This window comes from Podarcis cretensis (genome assembly GCF_951804945.1).
Source record: "Podarcis cretensis genome assembly, chromosome: 12".
Lineage (NCBI taxonomy): Eukaryota > Metazoa > Chordata > Lepidosauria > Squamata > Lacertidae > Podarcis > Podarcis cretensis.
In genome coordinates, this window is record NC_137181.1 from 25,546,541 (window position 1) to 25,556,877 (window position 10,337).

The following is a 10,337-nucleotide window of genomic DNA, read 5'->3' on the forward strand; positions in this document are numbered from 1 at the left end:
CTTGGGTGTTCAAAGGAACCACTTTGTGCACTTAATGAATCTAGTGAAAGCAACTTTTGGCTACACCATTCACATACCCTCAGTAACTGCAACTTTTGAATTAAAGTGGTGTTTCCAGCTGGTCTTTAAAGGCACACGCTTTGCATGTAGCACATCCCAGTAATCTCATCTGGACATTACCTGCATATGGATAACTGTGACTCTATTTTCTTCGGAGAAGTGTTCTAGGGTATGGAGGGGTTGCACTTGACACCTTACCAGCGGAAGGTGCTTATTGCCACTTGGCCTCCACTGACAAAACTGGACCAACCAGCATTGCAACAGTGTTTTTTTTAAAATAAGCAATTTATTGATTTTATAATAACAAAAGAAAAAAAGAAAAAATCAAAAACACATTTTTAAACCATTACTTTTTTCTTGACTTCCCTCCACCCACCTTCTTGGTTTCATTATTTTAGATTTGTTCAAGCACGTCTATAACGCCTTATATTTTTAACAATCCAATTTTAAAACCTTCTTCATCCTATTACAAGTGACTTTAAAAGTTATACTAATGTAGATACCTATACACAAAGCTTTAAAAGTATGCATTAAACATTGCCCTTTTTTAAATAAACTCAAAGTCTCTTTCTTGGGCTTCAAATTGCTAATTTGTCCTGCATAGTTCAATAGTTAATTTTGCCGATCTTCTTTATCTTCTTTGACGGAGGCTTCTTCCTTCTGCAGGAGCTGGTCTTGGCCTGGCATCCACTCTTAGCTACAGGCCAGAGTGATTTTTTTAGGGCAGGGGTGGGGAACTTCAGGCCTGAGGCCCAAATGTGGCCCTCCAGCCCTCTCTATCTGGGCTTTGGAATTCTCTCCAGGCCACACCCCCTCTGCAGCCACACCCTCTTTCTCTAGGCTGAACCCTTCACCCAGTAGCGTAGCGTAGGGGGTGCAGGGGGGGCCGGCCGCACCGGGCGCAATATCTGGGGCTTAGGGAAATCCACGGGTTAGGGGGCACAAATCCACGGGTTAGGGGGCGCAAATCCATGGGTTAGGGGGCGCAAATTACTTGCCTTGCCCCGGGTGCTGATAACCCACGCTACGCCACTGCCTTCACCAGCCTTGCTAGGCATCCTCAGGGTTTTTTGCCTTGCTGGAATGCGCCCTTGAACTCCGCTAAAGCCTCTTGTTCCCCTGAAAGGAGGCTATAAAGGGGTGTCTGAGTGTGGGGGGGAAACTAGTCCACTGTACAAAAACAAAATATATAGTTATCGCTCGGCCCACTTTTGCCGCTGGCCCCACCCACCCCCAGGAGATTGCTGGAAAGATAGAGAGGCCCCAGGTTGGAAAAGCTTTCTACCTCTGCCTTAGGAGGAATGCAAACCCACCCAGAATAATTTTTGAAAACCCATCCATTCAAAATGTTTTGGTTTTTTTTTGCATTTAGTGGTTTGCTGCTTTTCTGCCTGCTTCAGTCTAATGCTGCCATTTTATAGTTTTAATTGTTTAGTAGTTTTAAATGTAGCGTTATTAACTGGATTTGTTGAGTTTTACACTCTTAATGTTAAATTTTTTATTTTATTTTATGGCTCCATCAGTACACACATTTATAGAAAAGCAGCAACAACAGTAACGATAGTGATGGAAGACTATCCTTAACCCAGTCCAGTCCTGCATGCTGCACCAGAATAAATTCTCCAGAGAGGCTGGGCGTATCACCCCTGCATGAGCAAAGAAAACTACACTAGTACTGATGTTTAGCATCAAGAGTGTGAGTCCAGGAAAAGGGTTCTTTGGAAGTGTTATGTACTGAAGTTCTCACCCTGGGCTAGCAGGGGGGGATACTGTAGATAGTTTTCACTCAGGTCCACATATGCAAATAAGGGATTGAAAGTGACGTTCAGTGATTGGATAGGTACAGAAAGTGGTTACTGTTGTGTTGTAGTGGAGCTCTATATAAGCAGGCTGGCTGAACCCTTCAGTTCAGTTCTGTTCTGGCCTGTGAATAAACAAGAGCTGTTTGAAGAATCGCTGTGTCGTCTGATATTTTCACCCACAGCCTAACAGGAACTTTGCAAAAGTTCAAAATACCCTTGGCACTTATAGGGATCCAATCCTCAGCAGCTTAGTGGCCTGTTCTGTATCTTGAAAGAGGATTCCCTGGCTTGAAACACTCCCTGCTTTATTATCACCCCACCCTCTCTTTTTTAGCCCTACAAATGAATAATTAAAATGATTGCAATTTGCAAAGTAAATTACACCATTAGCAACTCAGGAATTAATAAGCAGGGAACAAAGAGAATAATATATTGAGAGGCTGACAAGGGGAAAAATAACAATAAATCTCCTGGCAATTCACCACTCTTAGGATTTTAATTTTGAGTTCTCCACTCCCAGTTATCCATTCTTATTGCACATCCATCAAATTCCTGATGAATATCAAGGATCACCATATTTCATGTGTAAGGTTGCAGGTAAAGGTAAAGGTAAAGGTACCCCTGCCCGTACGGGCCAGTCTTGACAGACTCTGGGGTTGTGCGCCCATCTCACTTAAGAGGCCAGGGGCCAGCGCTGTCCGGAGACACTTCCGGGTCACGTGGCCAGCGTGACATCGCTGCTCTGGCCAGAGCCAGAGCCAGAGCCGCACACGGAAACGCCGTTTACCTTCCCGCTGGTAAGCGGTCCCTATTTATCTACTTGCACCCAGAGGTGCTTTCGAACTGCTAGGTTGGCAGGCGCTGGGACCGAGCAGCGGGAGCGCACCCCGCTGCAGGGATTCGAACCGCCGACCTTTCGATCGGCAAGCCCTAGGCGCTGAGGCTTTAACCCACAGCGCCACCTGCGTCCCTTAAGGTTGCAGGTAGGGAGGCGCAATAGCGTGGGAGTCTAGAACTGCAGATGACACAATAGAGGGGCTTGTCCCTCCTGCTACTTCTGAGTCCCCATCATCTCTGCTTAAAGGCACCAGTATCCAAATCTCCATTTCAAAGGCCCCCGCATTCTTACTTCATGGCCAACCGCTCCCCAGGACTCACTTGTTAAAGTGCCATAGCTTTTAATAAAAGGCCCGTGTGATTTATGCCACAGTTTATTCATAGATTTTAGGGGTTCTGTTTAATTTCAGTACCTCGTAAGAAGCATTTGTCTTCAGCCCCCTTAATATTTACTGTTTACCTCCTAAGGGAGAAAGGAAAAGGAAAGGTAAGCAAGCAATATGTTCCCATTCGTCAGGTTAACATCCTTAGGCCTCAGGTAAAGAACGTATCTGTCCTATTGTGCTGCTCCAAACAGTGAAGAATCCAAACAAGATCAATCCCAGTCCAAAGAAAGATGATTGAATGTAGGCTTGGAGGTTAGGGAAAGTTATTTCTTTTTTAAAAAATCTATCTATCTTTACAACAAACAAAACAATTTGAAAAATTACACCTGCAGTTTTTGATTACGGTAAATTGAAAGAGAAATTTAAAATATTTTTCAATGTGTGTGATGTTTTTCAGAAGAGGTCACTTATAAACAACAGCATTGTGGGATATACATATTTAGAGTGTTGGGGAGAACAATAATGAAGACTGCAGCTGTTTGACTATTTTATTGTCCCAGTCTCTTGTTGCTTCACTGGCTGTGCTTCTTATGTATTATGGGTGTGGATTTGACAGAAAACGAATGTCATGAGTAACAAATGTGTATTAATTCGTGTTTTTCCATTATCCTGTTTAGAATATTGTATATTGGGGAGGGGACTTTTTCTTCTCTCTTTTTTTCCTTTTTGGAAACAGCTGTCAATTTCAGCAGCTATCCCTTTGCAGTTGCCATTTTACTTTCCCAGAATGCTCTAGATGCTGTGCCCTTCCAGGGCCGTGCAGGACAAATTCAGGCCTGGGGGCCACATCTAGGGTCTATCTGATCCTCAGGATTCTCCACAGGCCACACCTTCCCATCAGCAACACCACTCACTCACTTGGCCTCACACCCTCTTCAAGTGTTTTTGCCAGTCTGGAACGTGTCCTTAAACTCAGATAACGTCTTTTGCTTCCCTTAATGAAGGACAGAGAAGAGGATGCCCATGTCGAAACAAAACTGCTGTACGAAGACAACATTGATATGCATTGCTCCATCCAATTTTGCCCTTGGGTCTGCCCACCAATGGTATGTGCCCTTTGACATTTGCACAGGAGAGAATGTGGTCATTGGGGGTATAAAATTTCCCCACCCTCTTCCATGGCTTTCTAAGGGAAGGGACTGTGACTGCCATTTCCCCACCACCACCACCACCCCAGAATTCCTCAGAACAATGCAATAGCCAAGGCATTCTAGGAAAACAAAATGGCAGCCGCCAGGTGCTGACTGCTGAAAGCAGCTCTGCTGCTATAGCTCCCATAGGTGAAGGCACAAAAATTTGCAAAAGAAACAGGCAGTGATGAAAAAACGAACGATGAAGGCAAATTCAAGTGAAAGCTTAGGTGCTGTGCTTTTGCTCCTCCGGGCAGAGTGGGGCATGAGGAGATCCTGCAACACCAGTCCTGCTGTGGGGAGCACAAACGATGAGTGAGTGAGTGCTTGTCTGTCTGTGGCATATGTGTATGTGTGACTGTTCAGCCTCCTGTCCTGTCCTCCCGAGCCGAGTGCATGAATGTGCTGTGCATGTGTGAGATGCTCGCAGGTTGGCCTGTGACCCTTGGGACCAGGGCCAACCCTCAATGGAACCCTCAGAGGCTGAACAGGGTTAGCCACCACCGGTTGAAGCAAAAGTAATGTAAACAAATGAATAATGAAACTAACAATGTTTTAATAATGAAAACAAATGAAACAAAAAATAATTTATGGCACACCCTATTATTTGTGTCGGCTCTCTATTTGTCTTTTATTTTGCTGTATTTTTTATTCTTTGTTATTATCACATTTATCTTGGATTTATTATTGTAATTTTTTGATTCTGTAAAGGGTAGGCTTTCTGCAGTTATTTAACATGCTGTAGCACCCCACATTGTTCTAATCTCTTTGTAGGCTATCTAGATTATTTATTTCTTGTTTATAGAATAATTTTCCATTCCCTTAACTTGGCTCATTAAGTATGTGCTCTTTACCTCCTGACTGCTTAAGCCTAGTTTTGTATGTGTGTAGCAATATGTGCAGGTCCCAAGGATAAATGTTTCTATGGTACTCGTGTTTAGTAATTAAACTTTTTTTAAAATGGGTGGCATGTAAATGGGTGCTATTCCTCTGGCCGCTTATCTGGGAGTAAGACCCATTCAGCTCAATGGGAAATACCTCAAAAATCATGCACAGGATTGTGCATGTCTGCTGCTTTCCTATACACACCCCCTGTGGATGCTATATGGAACATCACAAGCCCCATTGGGTCTCTTCAAAGTATGGCCAATTCTGGATCCAATCCACTGAGTTGTGTCCAGTGGGCTTTTTTCCCTTGGAGGGAGGCAACACCGCAAGAAGAAGACTGCAGAGATATAACCCATCAGCTAGAATATATATTGTGTTTGATGATGATGATGATGATTAATTTCTACCCACCCATCTGGCTGCGTCTCCCCAGCCACTCTGGGCGGTTTCCAACAAAAGATTAAAAATACATTTGAATCCCTCTCTCTATCTACTCTATATTAACAACATTTAAAACTGGATACAAATCACACAAGGGTCTCAAAAGTACAAATGTGAAACTGTCCTCACTCTGAATAAATGGGAGATGCATTCTTAAAACAAACAAACAAACAAACAAACAAACAAACAAACAAAAAACCTTTGGCCAAAAAAGAGAGAGCTGGTCGGATAAGCACAGGGATCATACATTATTTTTATTTTAGTGATAGTTGTAACAAGGGCAAACTTTAAAGGGAAAGAACTGAAAAAAGACTAGAATTGTAAATATGTACAACTGGTTGGAAGATCAATGTGGCAGTGGAGAGAGAGAGAGAGAGAACAGAGTCAAGAGGACAGTAGTGTAAGGGGAAGACAGAGGAGGGAAATAATGCTATTTATAAGAGCAAAAGTATTCCTAAAACAATGGTTTGTGATCATTTCCACCCAACCATTTTACAGCAAGCTCTGCAAAGAAACTTGGATTACACATGCTGAGCTCTTTTAGCATATCCAAAGTTAAAAAGGCAAAAGGCCTTTGAAAAGGATGCAAAAAAACCCCCCACTGTGTCAAATACTTCTTAATAAATGAAGCCTTTTATCAAATATTATGGATATCAAAGGTGACTGTAGAGATGAAATCAGAGGAAAAAGCAAGAGGGAGTTGCAAAGAGTGCCACATGTGCGCTTCAAAGAGGACTCTGAATTTAGAATGGAAGTGTGTATTTAGTACCTGTTGCAGTACAATTTTATGAATGCCTGTAGCCATCAAATATACTCCATGGCAAAGCAATGACATCAAGTTTGTTGTTCTGATGGCATCCATTTTTTGCAACACCTATTCAGATATTATTATTTTGAATGAAGCAGTAAGAGAATACTAGCTGCAGTAAGAGAAGAATGCTAACTTTGCACATGACTGATTCATCTTCATGTGCTGAGTTGTTTATTGTGTGAAAAGTGGCTCTCAGACATTTTTATTAAGCCCAGTAAACCCCAAATTGTATATCCTAGTGCCAGGGAACTGCCATCGGAGCCAGAGGAGGAGGGAGGGCTCCAGAGGGATGCCGGAGGGCGTCCCAGGAGGGAGAGAGGCAGCCCATCTGCGGGGGAAGGAAATCAGCGTAGCACCAGTGGAGAAGGGGAGCAAATGGGGGAATCGGCGAGGGGGCTCCATGACTCCTCACCGGAGACCAGCGGGGAGAGCACGGGTCCTCCACTGCCCACACCCTCCCTGTGCAGAAGACTTCCGCGCAGGGAGAGTAGGAGGAGACTTGGCGTCAAAGAACTTCTTTGCTGGAAGAAGTTCAAGAAACGCCCACTGATGGATTCTGCCAGCGATTGAGACAGCCACGGATGAGAGGCTGTCCAGACAGAAAGGGTTCACCCAGGTGACTCAGCCAGGTGTGGCGACGACTTACGCACGAGCAACCCCTAGAACCATTACACCTAGGCTGCAGTATGCATCCCATGATAGATCTTCCAAAGGTGAGTACTTGTTTCTTCAGGTCAACTTGCTTCCTGTTGGTGGTTTAGAGGCTGTTCCTGCAACCTTTCAACAATAAATTGTGCTTTTTCTCATGACACCAAATGAATATTTGGTTGCACAAAGGTATGAGCAGCACTATCTGAAGTGAGCATAATATCTGAAGTGTGTGTGTGAAGACATGGGGGAGAGGACGGACTGAGAACTGCAGAATCAGCATTTGAAATGGTGAAATATCTCCCTGTCCATCGAAAAACCCTTGAAAGTGGGAAGAGGCTGTGCTCACTTGCAGGAGAAAAAGCTGCTCTTAGATACTCAGGCATAGTCCAATACATCCTGCAACCACACTTCTCTAACATTGTACAGTGGTACCTCAGGTTACATACGCTTCAGGTTACAGACTCCGCTAACCCAGAAAGAGTACCTCGGGTTAAGAACTTTGCTTCAGGATGAGAACACAAATTGTGCTCCGGCGGCACGGCAGCAGCAGGAGGCCCCATTAGGTAAAGTGGTGCTTCAGGTTAAGAACAGTTTCAGGTTAAGAACAGACCTCGGGAATGAATTAAGTACTTAACCCGAGGTACCACTGTATATCTTAGCAATGGAAGTATCAGAAACATTTCCCTATCCTTGAGGGCCACATTCTTTACAAGCATGTTGAATTAGAGCCTAGAATTTTTCCATATGTCTTAATCAACTAAATACATAAAACAGGATTAACTTGAGGGTAGCACAGCGGGATGGCTTGTTTGCCTACAGCTGCTGCACTCTGAACTTAGATTAGTGCAATGGATCAGAGTGTGTGTGTGTGCATGTCTGCGAACCTTGAACTGCTCAGGTTCCTTGAGCAGAGATGGCCAAAGAGACTTTGTTTCCTGAAATGGACAAGATTCTCTCCACCCCACAAATAAAAACCAACTGGGCTGACTGCTGGATTTTAGTTCAGCACTGGCAGTGGGACAGCACCTTCCTCTGCACCAGGCTAGCTGAGGCAGTCCCTGTGGAACAGGCACCCCCAAACTCGGCCCTCCAGATGTTTTGGGACTACAATTCCCATCATCCCTGACCTGTTAGCTAGGGATGATGGGAGCTATAGTCCTAAAACATCTGGAGGGCTGAGTTTGGGGGTGCCTGCTGTGGAACATACAGCTCTATCTCCCGGCAAAGAGCTGCTGCTCCTGACTCCACAACATCTGTTGCCTGACTCTGTCTAATTGTAGAGCCATCCCTGACCCTGGCACGAATAACGTGGACATATATTTGGAGCCATTTCAACGTAAACACAGATCTTGAAACTAAAAAAAGGCAAATGAGATTTACAATGAAAAGTTTCAGTGCAGACTAGTGCTCCTATTCAAAATTACAGCTAGTCAACTGCGCCCTTTCCTGGAATACTCCATTCCATTTCCCTCCCCCATCATTTGCCTTTTCTCCTCCCCCGGCATCTCATGTATCTACTGATCATGCTTAGTCCACATTTTGATAGGGGGGTGGGGGATGCCCTTAAAAAAATTGTTTCTACTTCTGCAAACCTTGAGATTCACCCAGCATGTGGATATTCTAATCACACTGTACAAATAGCATAGAATCATAGAATCTAGAACTCCCTGCAATACTGGAATCTTTTGTCCAACGTGGGGCTTGAACCCATGACCCTGAGATGACGAGTCTCATGCTCTACCAACTGAGCTATATTCTAATCATCATTCCTGTTTCTCAAAATAGCCCCATTTGGGGTACCCAGCCATCCAACAAAACATTGCAGTGCAGAGTGCTCTCTGATGTTCCACCAGTCAGGAAGCCACACCTTATTTGCCTTTCTCTTCTGCATTTTTTTCATCTTTATCACAGAATCATAGAGTTGGAAGAGACCACAAGGGCCATCGAGTCCAACCCCCCGCCAAGCAGGAAACACCATCAGAGCACTCCTGACATATGGTTGTCAAGCCTCTGCTTAAAGACCTCCAAAGAAGGAGACTCCACCACACTCCTTGGCAGCAAATTCCACTGTCAAACAGCTCTTACTGTCAGGAAGTTCTTCCTAATGTTTAGGTGGAATCTAAATCAGGAAATATCCAATCATCATTGAACATGCTGTTTCCCCCCAACTTGCCCCTTAGATTTTATTCCCTATTCTTTTTTCCCCCTTTTCTTTTTTTGGTACTTCTGCAACTTGGAGGTTCTCTCAGCCTGCTGACACTTCCCCCTTATGTTTTGGCTACATAATGATCCACATATGAGGAATGATTTTGTCAGTAGCAGTGTGGCATAGCGGTCAGAGTGCTGGACTAGTGCAATCCCCATTCAGCCACTGCTTCTCAGCCCTACCTACGCAGGGTTGTTGTGAAGATAAGCTGTAGTGGGGGGGGGGCATATTCACCCCCTTGAGCTCCTTGAAGGAAAGGTAGGATATGACTGCAATAATAATATTTAATGATAGATTGTGCATACTTTTTATAGCTAAATATGACGCTCTGAAAACTTAATGTTGATGCAAGGAATACAAAAAACTGGTTGCACTTCTGACTTTTCCATCTTTCTCTCTCTTTACAAAGAAAACCTTCCTTTGGGGAGAAGTTGATGTAGCATAAACAAGACAGACGCCCATTAAAAAGAAGAAGAAAGCCTTTCACAGGATGGCCTGGGAGCTTGAAGCAAAGGGATCTGGCAACTGGATTGTGTCTTTGCGAGATAACAACTTTATTAAAGGTTGAGCTCTGACAAAAATCAGAAAAAGGGGCGGCGTTGGGAATATTTACAAATGCCAAAAGCTGAGGCTTTTATCAGCAGCACGCTGTGGAGATAAGGAGCTGGGCTGGTCCATCTGTGGCATGGTGTGGCCACACACTCTTTGCTTTTTGATTCTCTTAGGGAAGAGTGCAAGGAGCCGCTGACATTTCTACTTAAAAGGAAGAATCGATGGATCTTTGTTTCCCCGCTTGCTGCTTCTTTGACCTTATTGTGTTATGGAACAGAAGAAAAAGAACGGGAGTCCACGGGGGGGGGGGGCGGTATTATAAAGAAGAGATTCGTGCTACGCAAGCCCCAGACAAGATCACAGATTTCTGATCAACACTCACCGGGGACGGTGTTATTTGCTTATTTGCTGCTTTCGCTCATTTCAGATTCTTGCCCCGCCGTAATAAGTCACACTCGTTCAGCCATCATCCCCGTATTGACAGGCAAATGTCACCTGCATTTGATTGACGTCCAATTGCTCCTGAATGCAGAAGTATGATTTAGGAATCAATTTGGCCTATTTGTTTAAGGC

At 44.2% G+C, this 10,337-nt stretch overlaps 1 long non-coding RNA gene across 1 annotated transcript; it reads left to right on the top strand.

The window, feature by feature from the left end:
- The first annotated feature begins 2,945 nt into the window (after positions 1–2,945).
- On the top strand, positions 2,946–9,802 carry LOC307200054. The gene is made up of 2 exons (XR_013832303.1): positions 2,946–3,186; positions 9,622–9,802. It is a non-coding gene; the product is annotated as an uncharacterized lncRNA (long non-coding RNA).
- The last annotated feature ends 535 nt before the right edge of the window (positions 9,803–10,337 follow it).